Below are 27,387 nucleotides of genomic sequence, written 5' to 3' on the forward strand. Positions count from 1 at the left end.
TGATCCACTTTGCAACTGGGTGACAGCTTTCATACTTGCTACCTCTGGCAAACAATTGTTTTACAGTCAATTGTCTTCTGCTTCTGGGATGAAGATCCACCCCCAGCAGCAGCAGCAGCGTGTCTAACAGTCGAGAACTCTTCAGAGGAATCCTGGATAGGGGAGGAGTCATCTAGCCTTAGAAACTTGGAATCTTAGAAACTTAGAAACTTGTGTAATTTCTGAACATACAGTTTCTTTTACTGCCTTACTGTTTTTTTCCAGCTTGGCTTTAAAACATAAAAGTTTTTGGACACCTTTTTTGGACTCAAATTGACAAGGTCTTGCATCGTCATGACAGACCATTGAAGTAGATGCCAGAACTAGCACTCATACAGAAAGGCAAAGGTCTGATTCTTTCCTTGCCACTGCGTGTGTAGAACGGGATGTTGGCAATTTTAAGTTTCCTACAGTTAATTTTGCCTTGAATACAGGTGTTTTTTTATTTACCAAGGCAAATTTTTTTTTGACATTTCTGTTTCCCTGACTTAAAACCACTATGCACTTGCGCATAGCGTTTAGCAGATGACGTAGAGGGACTAGTATCATCATGACTGGTGCCAGGAGCTGCTTGGTGCTCCTTCTCTTTTGTGGACTAATTGGAGTCCATTTAAATGGCACTCACCAATGTGACTGGAGAGTGACAAGAACACTGTCTGCTACCACTGTTTCTGTGTGAGCAATGGCACTCAGAAATGCGACTGGAGAGTGGCAAGAACACTGTCTACTACCCCTGTTTCTTTGGTAGCAATGCCAGTAAGCAATGTGACTGGAGACTGGAGAGTGGCAAGAACACTGTCTGCTACCACTGTTTCTGTGTGAGCAATGGCACTCAGCAATGTGACTGGAGACCAGGGCCGGATTAAGGGAATGGAGGCCCCTGGGCTAAGGGCGCCTTCATTCCCCCGTGAGGCCCCCATTGTGAGCCGCCCGCCGCCCCCGTCCCCCGTGAGGGCCCCCCCAAAGCGCTTACCTGACACTGTAGTCCTCCATCCCCGGCGCGCTGTAAGCTCCTTACTGAGGAGATCTCGCGAAAGTTCACTCGCGAGATCTCCTCAGTCAGCAGAGTACTGAGCACCGGGGACGGAGGACTGGACTGACTGTGCTCAGCAGCATTGATCGGGCTGGGGGCGCCCCCACCCCCGGACCGATCAATAATGCTGCTGCGGACTTTGAAGGGCCCGAGGCCCTTGGGCTATAGCCCAGTTAGACCTCAGGTTAATCCGGCCCTGCTGGAGACTGAAAAATGACAAGAACACTGTCTGCTACCCCTGTTTCTTTGTGAGCAATAGCACTCAGCAATGTGACTGGAGACTGGAGAGTGACAAGAATACTGTCTGCTACCCTTGTTTTTGTGTGAGCAATGGCACTCAGCTGGAGACTGCCAAAAATACTGCTACCCCTTCTGTGTCTGTACGATAAGCCTGCAGTGAGCTGGCTAAAATTAGTGACAGAGTAGCAGAAAAATACATGAAAGTGTAATAATTATTTCTTTAGAATGTATGAAGGAATGCATTCAACGTCAATAAGGGAAGTACGCGTGCATGCATGCCGGAGATCTTGAGAGTAGCCGGCATCTTGTTTCAACTGTTTCACCTTTTAGCAGAGACAACGATTTGAGAAGAAGACTTTTAACCTGCATGCCACCAAACTATCGCAATAGATCCAGGCAATAGCCCACTTTACCTTGGAGTTACTACCGCTGCAATAGCTGAACACTAATGGACTATGAGTGACATCTTTATTAAGCTGGCAAAAAACAAGGTGGTATGCTTGAGCGTGAGTTGCAAGGTGTTGTGAGCACCACACCCCCCACCATAAAAAATATAAAATTTGTTTGTTAAGAAATAAATATTACACTGGCATGTATTTTGCTGCTACTCTGTCACTAATTTTAGCCAGACACCTTGCTGTAGACTTTTGAAAATTTGAGAGTAGATCATTAGAAAATAGACTGTAAATGACTGATAATGCCATAACTAGTATTATAATTGCAAAAACAGCTCACAAATCACATAATTTTACCTATTTTTCACATTTTTTAATTACAACTAGATCCAAAACCAAAACCTTTAAGGATTTTTGGGCAAAACCAGTAACAAAACACGTAGACAATTTAGAACCAAAACCACATCCAAAACCAAAACACAGGTCAGCGCACATCTCTACCTTGAAGTCATCCCTCTCCCCTCTCAATACACACACACACACACACACACACACACTTGTTTTTATTGCATTGTGAGGACTCATGTCTGGAACATAGGGCATAGGGATACCCTTTTCCAAATGCCCTTTCAACAGAACAATTGTAAGGGTATGTGTGAAATCTGTTTGGTACCAGAGTTACCACATGATATTTACAGTATGACCTTGCTCAAAGTACTGACATGGACTGCATAGTGGAGAAAGTTACATGTATTTTGGCTGTCTGAGGACATCCACGCACCCGCATACACCGGCACCTAGGCATGAAGGTTACAGCCATGGCCAACCATTGCTTATTGTTTCATCAAGTTTGATCCCTCTTTAAAGCTGTTATCCTGTTCTTTATGTAGAATTTCACCCCCGACCAGTTCTGATCTTTCAGTGCTGATGATTCTGCCATGAAGCATGCGACACAGTCACACTATAAAGGAACCCAGCATGTTTGGATAATCTTGATCATGTGCTTCTTCACAGCTTGGATCTCCTCTCTGTCTCAAGATTTTCTTCGCACTTCTTTAAAACCTCAAAGAAAATAAAGCAGTCCATTATGACTATGTGAAATACAGAGAATGCAAAATGCATTTGCTTAGCAAAATTGTGTGCTACACCAACCTGTGGAAGCCATGGCTTGGTACTAGTCCCATGTTGCCGGGTCCCTACACCGCCTCTCTTCTGACATGGAAGTGTTAACTGAATGCTTGACTAGTTGTCCCTCTGTCACAGGGGATTGCTCATCATCTATCTAACCTGTCGTCCTGTAGCTGGACCGGTTCTGAAAAGAAACAGATACGTAAATGACCGAGGTAAAAGTCAAAAGCATACATCAAACACAACATTTCCAACTTATGCATCTTGTCCAAATTCTTGCCTTTAAATTCAGCCAGTCTTCCACTCTTGAGAGCCATTAAACTTCGGTGAACTAGATGGGATGTGACATACCCCAGCAAGATTTAAACTCCTATAACTTTTTAAAAAATACTGTGCGCAAGTTGCCGTTTAGTGTAGCTGGAGTTGCGACATTGCAGTTTGCTTAATGATGTCGGTTTACGTCTTCAAGGAGATCTGAAATATCTCTTGAGGAGGAGGTAGTCAACAACATCTTGAAATCTTCCCCTTCACTTCTTCAATTGAAAAAATCACCTACGTCAGTGTAACGAGCCGCGACGGTGCCCAGCCGCCGCGACCCTCTCACTTGCGTCCCGGGCGTCGCTATGACGACCGGGACGTCACTTCCGGGTCTCGTCCCAGCCGTTGCCAAGGCAACGGTCGGGACGCTGCAGTTTAATTGCGCCACGTCCTGGCATTGGGGGCAGCCGGGCGCGCGTGCTTAGTACAGGTGGTTCCCCTTATGAAAGCCTCTAAGGCTGATTACTTTCACCCCATTGGATAGTGCCTGTTTATAAGGCAGGGAGGGCTTAGCCTCCCTGCCGGTTATAGTTCTGTCTGCCAGTCTGTAGCCTGCTCCTGTGCTTTTTGGTGAAGAACCTTGGATTTTGACTACCTGTGTATGCCTGTCCTTGGAATTTAAGCCTTTGCCTATGACCCTTGACCTTTTGCCTGTGTCCCTGGATTCCGAACCATTGCCTGTGACGCTGACCATGCTGTTACCTGACACCTCCTCCGGTGCTCCGTCCAGTCTGCAGATTGCTGGTCCGCCGCTGTTCCGTGTGCCATCACCTGTACCCGTACGCAGCTGTTTGAGTATAAACTTATACTACTTTGAGTTTAAGACCTGGGGGCATCTGAGTACCTGTGAGCGACACCCCAAAAGCACTCCTCAGTGCTTTTGGGGTGTCCTCCCTAATTGTGCATTAATATTTCTGGCTGTCAAAAGTCATATCTGTCAGCAGTATCTACTAAATAATTTTTAGCACTCCTCAGTGCTTTTGGGGTGTCCTCACTAATTGTGCATTAATATTTCTGGCTGTCAAAAGTCATATCTGTCAGCAGTATCTACTAAATAATTTTTAGCACTCCTCAGTGCTTTTGGGGTGTCCTCCCTAATTGTGCATTAATATTTCTGGCTGTCAAAAGTCATATCTGTCAGCAGAATCTACTAAATAATTTTTAGCACTCCTCAGTGCTTTTGGGGTGTCCTCCCTAATTGTGCATTGATATTTCTGGCTGTCAAAAGTCATAACTGTCAGCAGTATCTACTAAATAATTTGTAGCACTCCTCAGTGCTTTTGGGGTGTCCTCCCTAATTGTGCATTAATATTTCTGGCTGTCAAAAGTCATTTCTGTCAGCAGTATCTACTAAATAATTTTTAGCACTCCTCAGTGCTTTTGGGGTGTCCTCCCTAATTGTGCATTAATATTTCTGGCTGTCAAAAGTCATAACTGTCAGCAGTATCTACTAAATAATTTTTAGCACTCCTCAGTGTTTTTGGGGTGTCCTCCCTAATTGTGCATTAATATTTCTGGCTGTCAAAAGTCATATCTGTCAGCAGTATCTACTAAATAATTTTTAGCACTCCTCAGTGTTTTTGGGGTGTCCTCCCTAATTGTGCATTAATATTTCTGGCTGTCAAAAGTCATGTCTGTCAGCAGTATCTACTAAATAATTTGTAGCACACCTCAATGCTTTTGGGGTGTCCTCACTAATTGTGCATTAATATTTCTGGCTGTCAAAAGTCATATCTGTCAGCAGTATCTACTAAATAATTTTTAGCACTCCTCAGTGTTTTTGGGGTGTCCTCCCTAATTGTGCATTAATATTTCTGGCTGTCAAAAGTCATAACTGTCAGCAGAATCTACTAAATAATTTTTAGCACTCCTCAGTGCTTTTGGGGTGTCCTCCCTAATTGTGCATTAATATTTCTGGCTGTCAAAAGTCATAACTGTCAGCAGAATCTACTAAATAATTTTTAGCACTCCTCAGTGTTTTTGGGGTGTCCTCCCTAATTGTGCATTAATATTTCTGGCTGTCAAAAGTCATAACTGTCAGCAGAATCTACTAAATAATTTTTAGCACTCCTCAGTGCTTTTGGGGTGTCCTCCCTAACTGTGCATTAATATTTCTGGCTGTCAAAAGTCATAACTGTCAGCAGTATCTACTAAATAATTTGTAGCACTCCTCAGTGCTTTTGGGGTGTCCTCCCTAATTGTGCATTAATATTTCTGGCTGTCAAAAGTCATTTCTGTCAGCAGTATCTACTAAATAATTTTTAGCACTCCTCAGTGCTTTTGGGGTGTCCTCCCTAATTGTGCATTAATATTTCTGGCTGTCAAAAGTCATAACTGTCAGCAGAATCTACTAAATAATTTTTAGCACTCCTCAGTGCTTTTGGGGTGTCCTCCCTAATTGTGCATTGATATTTCTGGCTGTCAAAAGTCATAACTGTCAGCAGTATCTACTAAATAATTTGTAGCACTCCTCAGTGCTTTTGGGGTGTCCTCCCTAATTGTGCATTAATATTTCTGGCTGTCAAAAGTCATTTCTGTCAGCAGTATCTACTAAATAATTTTTAGCACTCCTCAGTGCTTTTGGGGTGTCCTCCCTAATTGTGCATTAATATTTCTGGCTGTCAAAAGTCATAACTGTCAGCAGTATCTACTAAATAATTTTTAGCACTCCTCAGTGTTTTTGGGGTGTCCTCCCTAATTGTGCATTAATATTTCTGGCTGTCAAAAGTCATATCTGTCAGCAGTATCTACTAAATAATTTTTAGCACTCCTCAGTGTTTTTGGGGTGTCCTCCCTAATTGTGCATTAATATTTCTGGCTGTCAAAAGTCATGTCTGTCAGCAGTATCTACTAAATAATTTGTAGCACACCTCAGTGCTTTTGGGGTGTCCTCACTAATTGTGCATTAATATTTCTGGCTGTCAAAAGTCATATCTGTCAGCAGTATCTACTAAATAATTTTTAGCACTCCTCAGTGCTTTTGGGGTGTCCTCCCTAATTGTGCATTAATATTTCTGGCTGTCAAAAGTCATAACTGTCAGCAGTATCTACTAAATAATTTTTAGCACTCCTCAGTGTTTTTGGGGTGTCCTCCCTAATTGTGCATTAATATTTCTGGCTGTCAAAAGTCATATCTGTCAGCAGTATCTACTAAATAATTTTTAGCACTCCTCAGTGTTTTTGGGGTGTCCTCCCTAATTGTGCATTAATATTTCTGGCTGTCAAAAGTCATGTCTGTCAGCAGTATCTACTAAATAATTTGTAGCACACCTCAATGCTTTTGGGGTGTCCTCACTAATTGTGCATTAATATTTCTGGCTGTCAAAAGTCATATCTGTCAGCAGTATCTACTAAATAATTTTTAGCACTCCTCAGTGTTTTTGGGGTGTCCTCCCTAATTGTGCATTAATATTTCTGGCTGTCAAAAGTCATAACTGTCAGCAGAATCTACTAAATAATTTTTAGCACTCCTCAGTGCTTTTGGGGTGTCCTCCCTAATTGTGCATTAATATTTCTGGCTGTCAAAAGTCATAACTGTCAGCAGAATCTACTAAATAATTTTTAGCACTCCTCAGTGTTTTTGGGGTGTCCTCCCTAATTGTGCATTAATATTTCTGGCTGTCAAAAGTCATAACTGTCAGCAGAATCTACTAAATAATTTTTAGCACTCCTCAGTGCTTTTGGGGTGTCCTCCCTAATTGTGCATTAATATTTCTGGCTGTCAAAAGTCATAACTGTCAGCAGTATCTACTAAATAATTTGTAGCACTCCTCAGTGCTTTTGGGGTGTCCTCCCTAATTGTGCATTAATATTTCTGGCTGTCAAAAGTCATTTCTGTCAGCAGTATCTACTAAATAATTTTTAGCACTCCTCAGTGCTTTTGGGGTGTCCTCCCTAATTGTGCATTAATATTTCTGGCTGTCAAAAGTCATAACTGTCAGCAGAATCTACTAAATAATTTTTAGCACTCCTCAGTGCTTTTGGGGTGTCCTCCCTAATTGTGCATTGATATTTCTGGCTGTCAAAAGTCATAACTGTCAGCAGTATCTACTAAATAATTTGTAGCACTCCTCAGTGCTTTTGGGGTGTCCTCCCTAATTGTGCATTAATATTTCTGGCTGTCAAAAGTCATTTCTGTCAGCAGTATCTACTAAATAATTTTTAGCACTCCTCAGTGCTTTTGGGGTGTCCTCCCTAATTGTGCATTAATATTTCTGGCTGTCAAAAGTCATAACTGTCAGCAGTATCTACTAAAAATTTTTTAGCACTCCTCAGTGTTTTTGGGGTGTCCTCCCTAATTGTGCATTAATATTTCTGGCTGTCAAAAGTCATATCTGTCAGCAGTATCTACTAAATAATTTTTAGCACTCCTCAGTGTTTTTGGGGTGTCCTCCCTAATTGTGCATTAATATTTCTGGCTGTCAAAAGTCATGTCTGTCAGCAGTATCTACTAAATAATTTGTAGCACACCTCAGTGCTTTTGGGGTGTCCTCACTAATTGTGCATTAATATTTCTGGCTGTCAAAAGTCATATCTGTCAGCAGTATCTACTAAATAATTTTTAGCACTCCTCAGTGTTTTTGGGGTGTCCTCCCTAATTGTGCATTAATATTTCTGGCTGTCAAAAGTCATATCTGTCAGCAGTATCTACTAAATAATTTTTAGCACTCCTCAGTGCTTTTGGGGTGTCCTCCCTAATTGTGCATTAATATTTCTGGCTGTCAAAAGTCATAACTGTCAGCAGAATCTATTAAATAATTTTTAGCACTCCTCAGTGCTTTTGTGGTGTCCTCCCTAATTGTGCATTAATATTTCTGGCTGTCAAAAGTCATAACTGTCAGCAGAATCTACTAAATAATTTTTAGCACTCCTCAGTGCTTTTGGGGTGTCCTCCCTAATTGTGCATTAATATTTCTGGCTGTCAAAAGTCATATCTGTCAGCAGTATCTACTAAATAATTTTTAGCACTCCTCAGTGTTTTTGGGGTGTCCTCCCTAATTGTGCATTAATATTTCTGGCTGTCAAAAGTCATAACTGTCAGCAGAATCTACTAAATAATTTTTAGCACTCCTCAGTGCTTTTGGGGTGTCCTCCCTAATTGTGCATTAATATTTCTGGCTGTCAAAAGTCATAACTGTCAGCAGTATATACTAAATAATTTGTAGCACTCCTCAGTGCTTTTGGGGTGTCCTCCCTAATTGTGCATTAATATTTCTGGCTGTCAAAAGTCATTTCTGTCAGCAGTATCTACTAAATAATTTTTAGCACTCCTCAGTGCTTTTGGGGTGTCCTCCCTAATTGTGCATTAATATTTCTGGCTGTCAAAAGTCATTTCTGTCAGCAGTATCTACTAAATAATTTTTAGCACTCCTCAGTGCTTTTGGGGTGTCCTCCCTAATTGTGCATTAATATTTCTGGCTGTCAAAAGTCATAACTGTCAGCAGTATCTACTAAATAATTTTTAGCACTCCTCAGTGTTTTTGGGGTGTCCTCCCTAATTGTGCATTAATATTTCTGGCTGTCAAAAGTCATAACTGTCAGCAGAATCTACTAAATAATTTTTAGCACTCCTCAGTGCATTTGGGGTGTCCTCCCTAATTGTGCATTAATATTTCTGGCTGTCAAAAGTCATAACTGTCAGCAGAATCTACTAAATAATTTTTAGCACTCCCCAGTGGTTTGCGCTCAGAATGGATTCAAAGCAGTCCACATATGATCTAAATGAGCAACCAGGTTCTGTCACCAGTCCTGATGTTAGTGTTCCCAGTACGTCATCTGGCCAAGGCGATGTCAAACAACAGAGTGTTTTCAAATTAGTGCAAAAAACAAAAACCAAAAAAAAATTTACTGTATTGAAGCGAAAAAGAAGTGTAACTGAGCAAAAGTTAAGTGACGATAAAAAAAAAATTGCAAGCATGCCATTCTACACACGCAGTGGCAAACAGAGAATGAGGCCTTCACCTTTGGCTATTAGTGGCAGATCCCAAAAAGTTACCCAGCCTACAATTGGTGCACAACTACTGTTATGCGTCAAAGCCGAGCTGCAAGATAACAGTGAGGCATTACAAGAGAATATTTGCTCTGATTCACAAATGACAACAATCCCTGTGGAGAGTCCATCCAACAGTGGGATGTCTAATCGTGAGCATTCTGCTGATGTGTGCCTTAATAGCCCGAGTGTAGCCGGTGATACCCAAATTGAGGATGCCACTTTGGAATTAGAAGAGGATGAGGGGGAGATTTGTGTAGGCGACGAGGGCGCTAATGAGGATGTTGATGAGGATGAGGTTGTTTGTGTAAGTCCTGCACCAGTGGCAGCAGTTCTGGCACGTGACAAGAAAAAGGCCATTGTCATGCCTGGGCATAAAACAAAAAAATCCACTTCTTATGTGTGGAATTATTTCTACCCAAATCCAGACAACAATTGTATAGCCGTTTGTAGTGTATGTGAAGCCACAGTCAGTCGAGGGAGGGACCTTAACCATCTTGGAACCTCGTCTATGTTACGCCATTTAACGAGAGTTCATGGCAAAGTGTTGGGAAAAGCTGAAAGTTCTTCCCAAAAGAATACAAGCACTCCCTCATCAGCTAAGACCCTCCGCTCACCGACATACCGACGGCTACAAAATACACCCACCACACCATCCTCATCAATATCCTCAGTAGCGCTCGGAGTTAGCCCGGCATCCCACTTAAGGCTGGATGACTCCGGCACTATTATTGATTCCTCTGAAGAAAGCGTTAGTCCTGCTGCTGCTGTTGCTGCTGCTGGGGGTGAATCGTCATCCCAGAGGCAGGTTAATAAAATGAGCAGTCCTACATTTCAGCAATTAACTGTGAAACAATCATTTGCGAGGGGAAGCAAATATGATAGCAGTCACCCAGTCGCCAAGCGAATCACAGACGCCATGGCTGCAATGTTAGTGTTAGATCTGCGTCCAATCTCCACAATAAACGCAGCTGGTTTTTCACAGTTAATTGAGGTTTTGTGTCCGCGTTACAGAATTCCATCGTGACACCATTTCTCCCGTAAAGCTATTCCACAACTATACCAAAAAGTGTGTAAAAATGTAGAGATTGCGCTGAAAAATGCCATTCTGCCCACTGTTCACTTAACCACAGATATGTGGACAAGTGGAAGTGGCCAAACCAAAGACTATATGACTGTGACAGCCCACTGGGTTGGTCATTCACCTTCACCAGCAGGAACAGCAGCAGCATGTACACCACTACGTAACATTTGTCACAGGCAGGCCACTCTTTGTATCACCGGCTTCACTAACAGGCATACGGCTGACAATTTGTTACGCAAACTGAGAGATGTGATTGATGCATGGCTTATACCACTCGGACTCTCCCCAGGGTATGTCATTTCAGATAACGCCAACAATATAGTGCGAGCATTACAGCTGGGTGATTTCCAACATATTCCCTGTTTTGCTCACACCATCAACTTGGTGGTGCAGAGCTTCCTACGAAATAACCGTGAGGTGCAGGAGATGCTTTCGGTGGCCCGTAAAATTTCAGGCCATTTCAGGCATTCAGCCACAGCATGTAGGAGATTACAGCAGCTCCAAGAGCAGTTTAACTTGCCCTGCCACCAACTTAAGCAAGAGGTGGTAACTCGGTGGAATTCCACCCTGTACATGCTTCAGAGGATGGAGGAACAGCGCAAAGCCATCCAAGCATATTGCACAAGTCATGACGTTGGGAAAGGAGGGGGGATGTATTTCACTCTTGCACAGTGGGGAATCCTTTCAGTGCTGTGCAAGGTGCTGAAACCATTTGAAGTTGTGACATGTGAGGTCAGTGCAGACTCTGCTAGTTTGAGCCAAGTCATTCCTTTAATTAGACTATTGGAAAAGCAGCTTGAGAAAATGAAGGAGGAGCTGAAAGCAAGCAATTCAGCAAAGTATGTTGGCCTTGTCGATCAAGTACTTAATTCGCTTCACAATGATCCTCGAGTTATTAAGATCTTGAACTCGGATCAGTACGTTTTGGCCACTGTGCTTGATCCAAGGTTTAAAACCTACATTGAGTCTTTACTTGTAAATGAGCGAGATGTGAACTTTTGCAAGGAGCTATTGCTCAGCAAGTTGGCCGCTGAACTGGGCCTCGGCTTGACGACGTGTCCTCCTTCACTTTCTCAAGCTGTTGCTCGTAAAAAATTAAATTTCCAAAAAAGAAGCAGGGAAGACACAGGGGGCAGACGAGAACAATTTAACATCTGGGCTGGTTTGAAGGATTTTTCAAAAAAATGTGTCACTTTGCCCATAACTCCATCCAATATGAGTATAAACATGCAAAGGATGGTGGAGGATTACTTTCAAGAGGTAGTTGATATGGAAATGTCAGACAGTCCCTTTCCTTACTGGGAAGAAAAGCAGGCCATTTGGAAACCCATGTACAAACTTGCTTTGCAATACCTAAGCTGCCCACCCTCCAGTGTGTACTCTGAACGAGTGTTCAGCACAGCAGGGAACTTAGTCAGTGATCGCTGTAGAAGGTTACTTCCCAAAAATGTGGAGAAAATGATGTTTATAAAAATGAACTACATCTTCCACGAGGAAGGCCTTCACCATCCAAGACATCCAAGCACTGACTGTTCTCTAATGGCGGATTCAAGCGGCGATGAATTGATAGTCTGTGATGATGACGTACACACTGATGAGGGTGAGGATTAAGCTGAAGATGATGCCGATAACATCTTTTTAAAACTTTCTATGTAAGTGTAGGGTGCAATCTACCCCCAAAGAGGAAAGGGACTTGTGGCATTTCCATATCACATACCATCTTGAAAGGCTGCTGTTAGGGCAATTTATCCTTAAGGGTAGGGTGTCATAGACAGAGTGACCCTAAACTGGCTTTGTCCATTTTTCATAATATTGTACAGTCTATAATGGCTGAATTTTTGGGTATTTTATACAAGTGGAGGGGGGCCTAGAGAGACAGAAACCAAACTGGCTTTTTCCATGTCAATTAATATTGTACAGTCTATAATGGCTGAATTTTTTGGTATTTTATACAAGTGGAGGGGGGCCTAGAGAGACAGAGTGACCACAAACTGTCTTTCTCCATGTCAATTAATATTGTACAGTCTATAATGGCTGAATTTTTGGGTATTTTATACAAGTGGAGGGGGGCCTAGAGAGACAGAAACCAAACTGGCTTTTTCCATGTCAATTAATATTGTACAGTCTATAATGGCTGAATTTTTTGGTATTTTATACAAGTGGAGGGGGGCCTAGAGAGACAGAGTGACCCCAAACTGTCTTTCTCCATGTCAATTAATATTGTACAGTCTATAATGGCTGAATTTTTTAGTATTTTATACAAGTGGAGGGGGGCCTAGAGAGACAGAAACCAAACTGGCTTTCTCCATGTCAATTAATATTGTACAGTCTATAATGGCTGAATTTTTTGGTATTTTATACAAGTGGAGGGGGGCCTTGAGAGACAGAAACCAAACTGGCTTTCTCCATGTCAATTAATATTGTACAGTCTATAATGGCTGAATTTTTTGGTATTTTATACAAGTGGAGGGGGGCCTTGAGAGACAGAAACCAAACTGGCTTTTTCCATTTCTTTACATATTTAACTATAAGTGTAGGGTGTAATATACATTCAAAGACGATGGCTGCATTGCCAATATGCATAGATGGAGAGGAAGACAATCTGTTTTGTGTGTAGAATAGGCCTACCAACGAAGAATTAAACTGTTTTTTTGGATGATTTATTACCTCAACAATTAGATTACTTGTCTCTAAAACAGTTGGAGCACTAAATTGGGTTAATTTAGGCCCAAAAACATGGATTTTCCCAAAAAATAGCAAAACAAAACCAAAACCAAAACCAAAACACGCAATGGCGGTTTTGCAAAACCAAAACCAAAACCAAAACACGACGGTAATCCAGATCCAAAACCGAATCCAAAACCAAAACACGGGGGTCAGTGACCATCTCTAATTCAGAGCTATCCATGGACATGCTCCCCACTTTACTTTCAGCAGCAGACGGATGTGACCGTGTCTTCTCCCCATTCAGTGTAAAAAGGCCAGGAAGTTTCAGTCCCTACTTGATTAAGGTAAAATATATCTTACACACAGACTTGTCTGTTACAAATATATCACTGTATAGTAAGCTACCCAAATCTCCCAATCATCCTATGTTTGTGGTATATGTTTGAGGAAGAGACAGGTGACTTTTTAAAATGTCACATTTGCAATAAGGTATAATATGTAAATATTTTGCAAATTACTTACTGTGCTATTGCAGCAAAAAGGGTATATACGAGCCACACAATTTTTGGCACAAGGAGAATACAGCATATTACTATATACTCTCTCTTACTATATACACTCTCTTGAGTCTCTTCTATTGTATTAATTGTTTAAAGAAGAAATATCACTACTATCAGACTTGTACCATATCTATGTAGTTTCTAACTTCCCTAATGCTTTATTTACCCAACAAAGGATTTGACTAAATATAATTTTATGTCGCAGATGCAACACAGTGTATTACACTTAAATCCGGCTCTCCTTATTGTTTAATTTGTTTGATGGATAAGGGTATTATTTGAAGGATAAGGGTATTTCTAAAATGCCTATTGCTTACTATTGCTGTTACATAGATCTGTAGAAATATCTAGATTCACTGACAGATCATTTTTTCACTCATATAACCAGAAATAATGTGTGAAAAACTGGACGTGAAATACTTTTTTTTCATCAATAATATTTATTGAGAAATATGTGCAAGTTATTGGGGTACAGAACATAAAAGGGAGTCAGACAAGAGGGGGTACACAGGGGAATCCCCATGCAGGTGGGAAAAGGGGTAGTTTCTCCATGTGTACACAACATATAAATATCTGTGACAAATCAAGACATAACAAGCAGGCCCAATGGAACATGGTAAGCACAGTAAGTGCGCCAGGCCCCACCAGCCCACCTCTTAAAACCACAATTCAGAATAAGTGCAGCGGTATGGGGATGCTGTGTATGCTCCGGCGCCGGCCCAGATCCCAAAGCAGTATTTCAAAAACTAGGCAGCAGATGTGTAAATTAATCTTGTAAGACAGAAATTTTAATATTAAGTGTGATGTATCATCATCATCAATATTTATTTATACAGCGCCAGCAAATTCCGTAGAGCTTTACAATATTGAGTATAACAAATGTAATTGACCTGATCAGTTTACATATATCACAAAATGCCACTAGTGAATATAATATGCAGGTTGCCTTTTTCTAAAAAAACAGAGAAAAAGTACCAGTATCATTTAAAATGATGTGCATAACTTAAATGAACAAGCAAAGACGTAGACCATCCCCTGCAAATTCCATGCCTTTCGTAACTTATCGCCTCTCTTTCCAGCAACTGGGCATTACTTTGAAATGCGCAAAAGTATTCCAATCACTGCTACACTGTGTTATGACTAACAGCCACTGACATAAACATTTAGAAAAGATGGTAAGATGCCTTCACCAATAGCCTTTCCAAGAGAGCTAGTCGCACTCGCAGGTATTAGGATACCCCCAGGACTTATCTCTCGTGTATTAAAGATTTATGTGCAGGTACCATAGCGCGCAGGTAGGAGGACTAACCAGTAGACAAGAGACAATATTCAGGAACAGTCCAAAAATTGTGGGTCCGTAGCAAACAGGACAATCAGGGACAGGCCATAGGTCAGGGCTGGTTGCAAGCAAGGAGAATCAAATTGACAGGAAGAGGTAAGGGGCAATCAGAATTCAGGCAGGGTTCATGAATAATCCAAAGGTCACAACAGTAATCAATAGTAAATGAGCAAAAATTAAATGTAAGAAGTAAATTTTGCAGAGTCCATGAATAGACGGCTTCCTCATTACAATGCTCGTTGATTGGAAAGCAGTTTTACAAGTTGTCCGCAGCTTTGGGCACAGAGAAAGATGGACACAGCGGTTATTTATATCAGCAAAACTACAGACAGGCTCCTGAGTCTCGTGAATAACCACCATACATAGGGCGAACAGCAGAATGCTGGGCTAGCAGCTGCCTCCCAGATTAGCTCTACACACCTGATACATGGACCACATGGAGTATGTCATGGCACTGGTGTGCTGTAGATTGCACAAGCTAGGGTAGGGTGAGACCAGTAAGAGCTACTATGTGAGTTTGTGGAGACCCTTGGAGGACTCCTGGAGAAGCATTGATTCCAGGAACCAGCCTAGGAACTGTCTAGGAAGATTTGCATCCTTTTTAATGATTATTATCTTAGCCCTAGGGGTTTGACTTTGCCTGAACTGCTGAAATTTCATGATGCTTGTTTATTGTCTCAGATGTGTGATTGGTCTCTTATGCCAGGTCAGAAGACCTGGGTGGATGTGGAGAAAGCATGTAATTTGGATGTCCCCTTAGGGGACATGTTGTGGGCTCCTACAGACAGGAGACCTTCAACTGACAACTAGAGATGAGCGCACTCGGATTTCGTGAATCCGAGCCCACCCGAACGTTTCCGATCCGAGTCGGATCCGAGACAGATCCGGGTATTGGCGCCAAATGAAAACCTGAAACCGAGGCTCGGAGTCATAATCCCGCTGTCGGATCTCGCGATACTCGGATACTATAAATTCCCCGCTAGTCGCCGCCATCTTCACTCGGGCATTGATCAGGGTAGAGGGAGGGTGTATTAGGTGGTCCTCTGTCCTTGTAGATCTCGTGCTGTGCTGTTAAGTTCTGTGCTGTGCTGTGCTGTGCTGTGTTCTGCAGTATCAGTCCAGTGGTGCTGTGTGCTGTGCTCTGTCAATTTTGAGTTCAGTGGTGCAGCTGGGTCCTGTGCTGTGTCCTGTTCAGTCCAGTGGTGCTGTGTCCTGTGCTCTGTGCTTCTAAGGGCATAGTTATTTCCCCATTATTCCCAAGTGTTTAAAAAATTAAAAAAAAGTTATAAAAAAAAATACAAAAAAATAATTAAAAAAAAAATGAATTACAACAAAATTTGCAAAACCAATCCTGCAGTATAAGCCCATTGGTACTGCAATATTACCAAGTTCACACATTCAGCAGTAAAAGTCCAGTGGTACTGCAATATTACAAAGTTCACAAATTCTGCAGTTTCAGTCCAGTGGTGCTGTGTCCTGTGCTCTGTCCTTCTGAGTTCAGTGGTGCTGCTGGGTCCTGTGCTGTGTCCTGTTCAGTCCAGTGGTGCTGTGTCCTGTGCTCTGTGCTACTAAGGGCATTGTTATTTCCCCATTATTCCCAAGTTTTTAAAAAATAAAAAAAAAGTTATAAAAAAAAAAAAAAGTAATTATAACCAAATTTGCAAAACCAATCCAGCAGTATAAGTCCATTGGTACTGCAATATTACCAAGTTCACACATTCTGCAGTATCTTGTGCTACATATAATGGAGACCAAAAATTTGGAGGATAAAGTAGGGAGAGATCAAGACCCACTTCCTCCTAATGCTGAAGCTGCTGCCACTAGTCATGACATAGACGATGAAATGCCATCAACGTCGTCTTCCAAGCCCGATGCCCAATCTCCTAGTACAGGGCATGTAAAATCCAAAAAGCCCAAGTTAAGTAAAAGTAGCAAAAAGAGAGACTTAAAATCATCTGCAGAGAAACGTAAAGTTGGCAATATGCCATTTACGACACGGAGTGGCAAGGAATGGCTTAGGCCCTGGCCCGTGTTCATGATTAGTGGTTCAGCTTCACCCAAGGATCTTAGCCCTCCTCCTCCCCATCTACAAAAAAATTGAAGAGAGTTATGCTGTCAGCAACAAAACAGCAAACAACTCTGCCTTCTAAAGAGAAATGATCACAAATCCCCAAGGCGAGTCCAAGGATGTTGGTGGTTGTCAAGCCTGACCTTCCCATCACTGTACGGGAAGAGGTGGCTCGGGAGGAGCCTATTGATGATGTAGCTGGCGCTGTGGAGGAACTTGATGATGAGGATGGTGATGTGGTTATTGAAAATGAGGCACCAGGGGGGGAAACAGCTGATGTCCATGGGATGAAAAAGCCCATTGTCATGCCTGGTCAGAAGACCAAAAAATGCACCTCTTCGGTCTGGAGTTATTTTTATCCAAATCCGGACAACCAATGTATGGCCATATATAGCTTATGTAAAGCTCAAATAAGCAGGGGTAAGGATCTTGCCCACCTAGGGACATCCTCCCTTATACATCACCTGAATAACCTTCATAGTTCAGTGTTTAGTTCAGGAACTGGGGCTAGGACCGTCATCGGTACAGAGACACCTAAATCCCGTGGTCCAGTTGGATACACACCAGCAACACCCTCCTCGTCAACTTCCTCCACGATCTCTATCAGATTCAGTCCTGCAGCCCAAGTCAGTAGCCAGAATGAGTCCTCTTCAATACGGGATTCATCCGAGGAATCCTGCAGCGGTACGCCTACTACTGCCACTGCTGCTGTTGCTGCTGTTAGTCGGTCATCTTCCCAGAGGAGAAGTCGTAAGACCGCTAAGTCTTTCACAAAACAATTGACCGTCCAACAGTCGTTTGCCATGACCACAAAATACGATAGTAGTCACCCTATTGCAAAGCGTATAACTGCGGCTGTATTTGCAATGTTGGTGTTAGACGTGCGCCCGGTGTACCCCATCAGTGGAGTGGGATTTAGAGGGTTGATGTTGGTATTGTGTCCCCTGTACCAAATCCCGTCGAGATTCCACTTCACTAGGCAGGCGATACCAAAAATGTACAGAGAAGTACGATCAAGTGTCCTCAGTGCTCTAAAAAATGCGGTTGTACCCACTGTCCACTTAACCACGGACATGTGGACAAGTGGTTCTGGGCAAACGAAGGACTATATGACTGTGACAGCCCACTGGGTAGATGCATCCCCTTCCGCAGCAACAGCAACAGCTGCATCAGTAGCAGCATCTACAAAATGGCTGCTCGTGCAAAGGCAGGCAACATTGTGTATTACAGGCTTTAATAAGAGGAACAACGCTGACAACATATTAGAGAAACTGAGGGAAATTATCTCCCATTGGCTTACCCCACTTAGACTCTCATGGGGATTTGTGGTGTCAGACAAAGCCAGTAACATTGTGCGGGCATTAAATATGGGCAATTTCCAGCACGTCCCATGTTTTGCCCACACCATTAATTTGGTGGTGCAGCATTACCTCAAGAGTGACAGGGGTGTGCAGGAGATGCTTGCAGTGGCCCGCAAAATTGCTGGACATTTCCAGCATTCAGCCAGTGCCTACCGCAGACTAGAGGCACATCAAAAAACCATGAACCTGCCCTTCCATCACCTCAAACAAGAGGTTGTGACGCGCTGGAACTCCACCCTCTATATGCTGCAGTGGATGGAGGAGCAGCAAAAGGCCATTCAGGCCTACACAGCCACCTACAACATAGGCAAAGGAGTGGGGATGCGCCTGAGTCAAGCGCAGTGGAGACTGATTTCCGTGTTGTGCAAGGTTCTCAAGCCGTTTAGACTTGCCACACGAGAAGTCAGTTCCGACACTGCCAGCTTGAGTCAGATCATTCCCCTGATCAGGCTGTTGCAGAAGCAGCTGGAGAAAGTGAGGGAGGAGCTGTTAAAAAATTGCGATTACACCAAGCATGTAGCTCTTGTGGATGTAGCCCTTCGTACGCTTTGCCAGGATCCGAGGGTGGTCACTCTTTTAAAGTCAGAGGAATACATTCTGGCCACCGTGCTCGATCCTTGATTTAAAGCATATGTTGTGTCTCTGTTTCCGGCGGATACAAGTCTACAGCGGTGCAAAGACCTGCTGGTCAGGAGATTGTCCTCTGAAGAGGACCGTGACATGCCAACAGCTCCACCCTCATTTTCTTCCACATCTATGGCTGCGAGGAAAAAGCTCAGTTTTCCTAAAAGAGCCGCTGGCGGGGATGCTGATAACATCTGGTCTGGACTGAAGGACCTGGCAACCTTTGCAGACATGTCTACTCTCGCTGCATTGGATGCTGTCACAATTGAAAAAATGGTGGAGGATTATTTTGCTGACACCATCCAAATAGACATGTCAGACAGTCCATATTGTTACTGGCAGGAAAAAAGTCAGTTTGGAAGCCCCTGTACAAACTGGCTCTATTTTACCTGAGTTGTCCCCCCTCCAGTGTGTACTCGGAAAGAGTTTTTAGTGCAGCGGGGAACCTGGTCAGTGAGCGGCGAAGGAGGTTGCTTCCTCACAACGTTGAAAAAATGATGTTTATAAAAATTAATAATCAATTCCTCAATGAAGTACAGCACTGCCCTCCAGATAGTACAGAGGGACCTGTGGTTGTGGAGTCCAGCGGGGACGAATTGATAATGTGTGAGGAGGAGGAAGTACACACTGTAGGGGGAGAGGAATCAGAGGTTGAGGATGAGGACAACATCTTTCCTAAGTAGAGCCTGTTTAGTTTGTACAGGGAGAGATGAATTTTTTTTTGGTGTGGGGGCCCAAACAAACCAATCATTTCAGCCACAGTTGTTTGGTAGGCCCTGTCACTGAAATGATTGGCTTGTTATAGTGTGCATGTCCTATTTCAACAACATAAGGGTGGGTGGGAGGGCTCAAGGACAATTCCATCTTGCAACTCTTTTTTTGGCGTGCTAGAATTACTGTAGTGTTTATATGTTATAAACACTACACTTAGAAGTTGGAGGAGGTATTGTGGCCCCGGTACCAAATTTAGTATCGGGGCCACTCCACTATGCAGTCCAGATAGAGGTGTATCAGATATTAAACAACGTTGACTGTTGCTGCAAAATTTTTAAATAATATTGTGGGGAACACTACACTATGCAGTCAATAAAATTTTTGGGTGGAATTCAGACCCGTGGAGGGTTTTTTAATTATATTGTGGCCCCGGTAAAAAATTGTGTACCGGGGCCACCCCACTACGCAGTCAAGAAACTTTTTTTTTGGAATTCATTCCCGTGGAGGGTTTTTTAATTATATTGTAGGGACCACTCCTCTACGCAGTCCAGATACAATTTTTGGTGTAATTAAGACCAGTTGATGCCGGTTTTCTTATTATATTGTGGTGACCACTCCTCTACCCAGTCCAGATACATTTTTTGGTGCGATTCAGACCAGTTGAGGGTTTTTAAATTATATTGTGGTGACCACTCCTCTACGCAGTCCAGGTACTTTTTTTGGTGCGATTCAGACCAGTTGAGGGTTTTTAAATTATATTGCGGTGACCACTCCTCTACGCAGTCCAGGTACATTTTTTGGTGCGATTCAGACCAGTTGATGGTTTTCTTATTATATTGTGGTGACCACTCCTCTACGCAGTCCAGGTACATTTTTTGGTGTGATTCAGACGAGTTGAGGGTTTTTAAATTATATTGTGGTGACCACTCCTCTACGCAGTCCAGGTACTTTTTTTGGTGCGATTCAGACCAGTTGATGGTTTTCTTATTATATTGTGGTGACCACTCCTCTACGCAGTCCAGGTACATTTTTTGGTGCGATTCAGACCAGTTGAGGGTTTTTATATTATATTGTGGTGACCACTCCTCTACGCAGTCCAGGTACATTTTTTGGTGCGAATCAGACCAGTTGATGGTTTTCTTATTATATTGTGGGGACCACTCCACTACGCAGTCCAGAAAGATACCTCGTTGCAACATTTTGGACTAATAACAATATTGTGAGGTGTTCATAATACACTGTAAATTAGTGGAAATGATTGTTATTGAATGTTATTGAGGTTAATAATAGCGTAGTAGTGAAAATAAGCCCAAAAACTTGATTTTTGAACTTTTTATGCTTTTTTCAAAAAAAATCCGAATCCAAAACCTTTAATCCAAACCAAAACCTTTCGGCAGGTGTTTTGCGAAACAAATCCGAACCCAAACCTCAAGAAAATCCGAATCCAAAACACAAAACACGAGACACCAAAAGTCGCCGGTGCACATCCCTACTGACAACTTACCTGCTCTTATTAGGGATACCTTCATGATGTGGAAATGATTGTGCAGTGACCCAGAAAAATTTCCTGTCCTACTGCTAATATCTCTTTATTGGCAGTGGCAAAACAGATTCTAGATTTAAATCTTTCTGTGTGGTTGTCTAAGGGGATTCTGTCTTTGGGCCATTTATTTGATTTGGGTGATTTTGCGTCCTTTACTCATCTGTGTGACCAATTTCAGTCAACAATAAGAGACTTCCATAAATATCTTTAGTTACAGCATTGGCTCTCATCTATTGCACTCAGAAGCCTGTCAATTTCTCCTCCTTCTTGATAAATTGTTAAGGGGCGATAAGCGTGCCAGTATAACCTTTTGGTACAATCATCTGAGTACACATGACCTGCCAAAGTCTTGGGTCCAATTCTAGTGGGAGGTGGACCTTCATTTAACATTTCATTCAGAAATCAATAGGCTATATATCACCCCTGAGAACTCCACAAGATGTGGCCCTCCATCTTCCCTTTATGTTGGTATAACTGCTCAGCGAAGGGAGATCTCTTTCATAGTTTTGGGCCTGCCCTGTTGTACAGCCTTTTTGGTTTGAAGTCTTTGACTTACATGGTAAACTTTTTCAGTATTCTGTGCCTCCCTCCTTGAGCTGGCCCTTCTACATCTCTATTTCAAGAGGTGATCGATATGTGATGGGGTACATTTTTATAGCCACTAGGGCAGCCATAGCTCAATTATGGAAGCAACTGCTACCCCCCCCCCCGCCCCCCTCATTGACTTAAATCATTTCCAAAGTGCTGTATAATTTTGAAATGGAAACTCTATGGAGGCCAAATTATATTTTGAATACTCCACCACTGATGAAATGGCAAAGTTGGCATATATATGTGACAAGGGGGAGTGTCCCTTTTCAGGCTGAATTACTGGATTCAGAAATGAACCTAAGTCGTCAATAATAAACTACTGTATTTACAGGCATGAGATTTTGTTGATATGATCTACTGCTGTGTTCTTTTCCTATTATGTAGCCTTTTTCCCTTCTCACTGCGTTATCTCCTTCTCTTTTCCCATTTTTTTTTTGTATTCCCTTACATATAACTTTGCAATACAATCAAAAATTTTCCAGTGAAAAAAAAAAGCGTGAATGAGCAGAATATCCACAGAACTAGAGCTGATCATCAATATGAGACACACAGAACCCTATAAGTGACAGGGAGGCTAAGCCCTTCCTGCCTTAAATAGACAGATGGGCCAATCAACAAGCAGAAGGTTCAGGTGCCACAATCAGCCTCAGAAAGCTGTTGGGGAAAAACTTTATATGTTATCTCATTTATATTTCATGACAACAATGACATCCAAAAGCTGAAGATTTCAGTGGAAGAGGGTTTTTTTTTGTGTTCACTGAACTTCCTCTCTTTGAGTTTAATGCTTACCATACATGGGCCCAACCTGTGACTCCTTGTTTGTGCTATTTTCTGCAGATGTGATATCCGGAAACTGCAGGGCACTAGGACCCTGTAGAACAGGATGGTATCACAGCGTCATACTGGAGAGACCTTGGGACCCAGGGAAAGCCCCCGGCTGTGAGGCTGGCTAATAAGTTCCTGGATTTTAAAGACAGAGACTGTCAGGAGGAGGAGTCTTAGAGAGTGAGTAAGAACTTAGGAGACACATTTTTCTGGATACTGTTGTGAGGAAAAGTGAGGCAAGTGTTGCTGCTGAGAGTCAGACTGCTACAGAGAGCTGATACGTGTTGCCAGTTAGCTGCAAATACTTCATTATAGTGACTACAGAGACTGTTGCTGAAGACAAGAGCTGACAACTGTGAGTCAGATTGGAGCTGAAAATTATCTACACAACAGGAAACAGGTCCATATAATCAAACTGAATGTGTATTCCCACTCAATTTACAGTATGAGGAGTCGTGACTGCAGAATTGCAGCAATGCAGATCGCTGTTGATTCTCTGGACACGTGACAGTCATCAAAAGGTACTATGAAGCATAGTTGTAAACAAACTGTTTACATTCTAGAAGTATTGACGTATAGGAATTTTGTTATTGCCATTGTTATTGTGGAAGTAAGGCCCAATAGTGTTGCCCAATGGCCAAATTAAATGCTCTTTAAAGTACAGCAACTGACACCTTTATTAGATCAGACCTGTAAACACCATATTCAGATTGTGTTTGCTGTTAAAAATTCTGTGTCCAGCCAAATTCTTAGTGACGTATTGTTAATGCATAATAAATTTGATATAACTTCTTTCATTTGGTGTCCTACTTGTATTGGTTAATCAGGGATTCTCTGTCCCATTGCTGTGCCAAGTACCAGAAGAAGAGCATCCAGGGACCAGGGACGATCCTCTCAAAACCGACCTCTAGGGGTGTTACATTGACACCATCAGCTCAACAACTGATAACAGAAAGGAAGAGAATGTCATATTGAGTTTGAGATGTACCATGTTGGTGGAGATGAAGTGGAGGATAACAAATTATATTACTAATGTTTTATTTTTGTGTGTCTAGTCCCATAGTCATTGTAGCAAATTACAGGTCAAATATAGGTAGCAGATACATTATTTAAAGCAGAGAATAACAAGAAATTATTTCTTTAGATGTGGGGTAGTTGCAACATATAGATTTACGAGGCCTAGACCAACTTTTGAATGCTCCCTCTCGGAGATCCCTGAGGAGAGGTGGCGTGTGTGAATGAATGGGGGTGGGATGGGGCGAATCATGCCATTTTGACCAGCCCTCATGACAAAATTATGCAAAGGCGCCATTCTGTCATGGATCGTGGGGCCAAAATGACACAATGTGTGTCATGGGGGCTCCCATCAAGCCCACTTTACTAGGAAGTGGTCAGGATGCGGGATTATGGCCTGCTCTCCGGGAGTCCGAGAGACCTATCTGGAATTTCCGGGAGAGTGGGCAAGTAGGACTTAGACATAGCCATGATTTCTTATGTGTGGATTTTGAAAAGTAAAAGTTACATTTACCCTTTAAGTTAACTGTTATATATCCTTAATATGTATCTCTTGTTATTCAGGTCTTCCGAATATAAGAATATAAGAATATACTCCTGCATGCTGATGTTTATATTAAATATTAATAAAATATGCCTGCATATCATTATCAAAAGTTTGCTCTATAAGACATATATTGAAGCTTAAGAGAATAATTCTTAAAAAGATTTATAGTTATTGCAGCTGTATACATTTTACTTAATGCAATAGATATACGATAATGAGCATCATGACTCAAACTTTACGCAATGAATCATTCATAAATAAATAACTGTCATGCAAATATAATATATTGTGTTGCTCAGATCATGGTTTGTATAATTCCTAGTCTCTTACAACATGCAACCAAATCTATTGGTACGCCTCAAACAGCCTTAAAATATGTGTTTTTAGTGTTAGCTTTTTTTTATACCAGTCTATTTATGCAACATATGTTAATTTCTATATCGGTCAAACAACTCTTTATTAATACCAACATATAATATTAATGATGATTTATATTGCTGCCAAAAAGTTAGAAAAGGAAAACAAATAAGCAAGCAAACAAACAAATCCTCCAGTGAAATAAAAAGTTGCATATTAATTAATTTACCAAATTCCAGTGAAAATGTTATTGGTGTGCCACAAACTGTTTCAACCTTGATGTCATCTGAGGCCCAAAGACCGTCAGTAATGTTTGCTATAAAGAAAGGGCAATACAAGAGATTTGCTAGGAATTATTATTCACAGACTTTTTCCAGATTGACAGCTGCTTTGGGCCTAAAGAATCACAGCAATTGTTAATCTGATGATGAATTGTGCTGGAGGGAATACTTGTCAGATGATTGAGTCTCCCAGACCAGTGTCCAGTAATCCTGTATCCTGATCCTGCCCTGTATTGACTATTGCTGCTGGCTGACTACAATTTTAACCATGTGAATACTTTATATTTTTGCATGATGTCAGTGTGCACTAGGACATGCTGTTACTACTCACTTCTGTGTTGCTGTTGCACTTCTGTGTACTATCCTGAGGCTGAAGGCTATACTGAACTGTTGCAGTGCTCCGATGCTGCATTGGCCATGACCGGTTCCACTTGCTGCTATCTAGCACTGTTATTATTATGCTCCATTCCCTTTTTTCCTGTGTACCATACCACCTGTTTTTACCTACCACTGAACTAAGTTGCTATGCTCTGTTCCTGCCCATGAACAAAGGCAGTTTGGTATCTGTCTGCATCAGACCCCCTCTCCACTAGGAGTAAAATAGAAAACTATTCAGCCGTTATAGAGTCTAGAATATAAATAGAAATTGAGAAAGGCAATTTGGTATCTGTCTGCATCATAATCATCAACATCATCATTAGCACCCTTGTCGCCTACACAAATCTCCCCCTCATCCTCTTCTAACTCCAAAAAGGCATCTTCAATTGGTGTATCACCGGCTACACTTGGGCTGTTAAGGCACACATCAGCAGAAGTGCTGAAAGGACCCTTCTTTATGGGTACACTGTCACTAACAGAATGCTCACGATTAGACATCCCACTGTTGGATGGACTCTCCACAGTGATTGGTGTCATTTCTGATTCAGAGCATACATTATCCTCTAATGCCTTACTGTTTTCTTGCAGCTCGGCTTTGACGCGTAACAGTAGTTGTGCACCATTTTTAGACTCCAAATTACTTGGTCTTGCTTGGTCACGAGTGACCGTACAAGAAGAAGGCTCTGTAACATTTTTGGATCTGCCACAAATAGAGGAAGGTGAAGGCCTCATTCTTTCTTTGCCACTGCATGTATAGAATGGCATGTTGGCAATTTTTCTTTATCGGCACTTAACTTTTCCTCAGTTACACTTCTTTTTCGCTTCAACACGGTAATCTTTTTTGGGTGTGTGTTTTTTTGCCTGATTTCAAAAGACTATGTACTTTGACATCGCCTTTCCCAGATGACTTACTGGGAACACTACCATCAGGACTGGTGACAGAACCGGGTTTCTGATTCTGCTCATATGTGGACTGCTTAGAATCTAGAAATACATGTAAAAACAGCCAGTATTTAACTTATGTGCAAAACAGAAAACTCATTTGCACCTCTTGCATTGTAACATGGTTTTGTAAAGGAGACTTAAATATGAAACTTCTTAATTTAAGCTCCTTAATGAATCAGGCCCCCAGGTGCCTTGTCCTGGACTGTCTGCAATGTTGCCAGTCACTTGTCTATCCAGCTAGAGAAAGAGAGTGGGGCATGGATAATTGCTGATTAAACATATTACTAGGAGAACTATTGAAGCTAAGTACCTTATTATTACATTTTTTATTTGATTGCAATAAAAGATTGATATTTGAATTTTGTGGTCATCACTCTTTAACTCCTTGCAACCTGAAAGAACCTGAAGTAGATTCACCGGAAACAGTGCTGTACTGCATTACAGCTCATTAGCTTCTCCCTTGTGTGTGCCTTTCCTTTTCCTTGATTCCAACTAGCTTACCACAGTTGTTAATGCTGAATCTGTTGAAGCTTGTCCATTTCATTGCCAGTAATTACTAATCTGATTGTTAGTACTTTTTTTTCTGCATGAAATGATGTTAAGTTATGTTGCCGCTTATTCATTTCATGTCCAATGCTTCTTCATTCGGGGGATGGATATTTGTAGGGATTTATGACTACCATTCAGGATTTATTCCAGTTTATTCAGTACTAACATGAAATTATGTGGCGACCAGAATGAACTTGTTTTATTCAATTGTGGCTAGTTACAAAAAACTCCAAATACTGATGATGTTTCAATTATCTGCTGCCTATCAAGATTATAACCTGTGTACATGTCCTATGTATGTGTGTGTATATAATATATATATATATATATATATATATATATATATATTTAATTTTTTATTTATTTTTTTCTACATCTTGGCAAGTGTCAAGTTGCTTCCTATGAATTGTGTTTTAACTTTAATTTGGGCTCAGCTGCAATTTTGTTATATATCATGAATGGAGTTATGGAAATGATCTTCTATGCAAATCAAAGACTGAGCTTTTATCATTTTAAACCTGTGTTCTCTCGTTATTTTGCTATTTGTTGCCAGCGCTTGGAGTCTAATCCTGTTCAAGATTGTTCCTGACAAGGAGAAATAACTTATGTTAGACATTTAGGACTCGCTGTAGAGTTGGGTTCATTTTGCCTATAAGACCCAGATGTGAAATGCATCCAAAAACACTCCAAGCAATAACTGGGATATGCTGAGCAGCACGCATCTTAAGATATATATTACTTGGCATACTGCGTAAAATATGTATGCTGGATGAAGAAACGTTTAAAGTGAATAAAAAT

This window comes from Mixophyes fleayi, chromosome 9 (assembly GCF_038048845.1).
Source record: "Mixophyes fleayi isolate aMixFle1 chromosome 9, aMixFle1.hap1, whole genome shotgun sequence".
NCBI lineage: Eukaryota > Metazoa > Chordata > Amphibia > Anura > Limnodynastidae > Mixophyes > Mixophyes fleayi.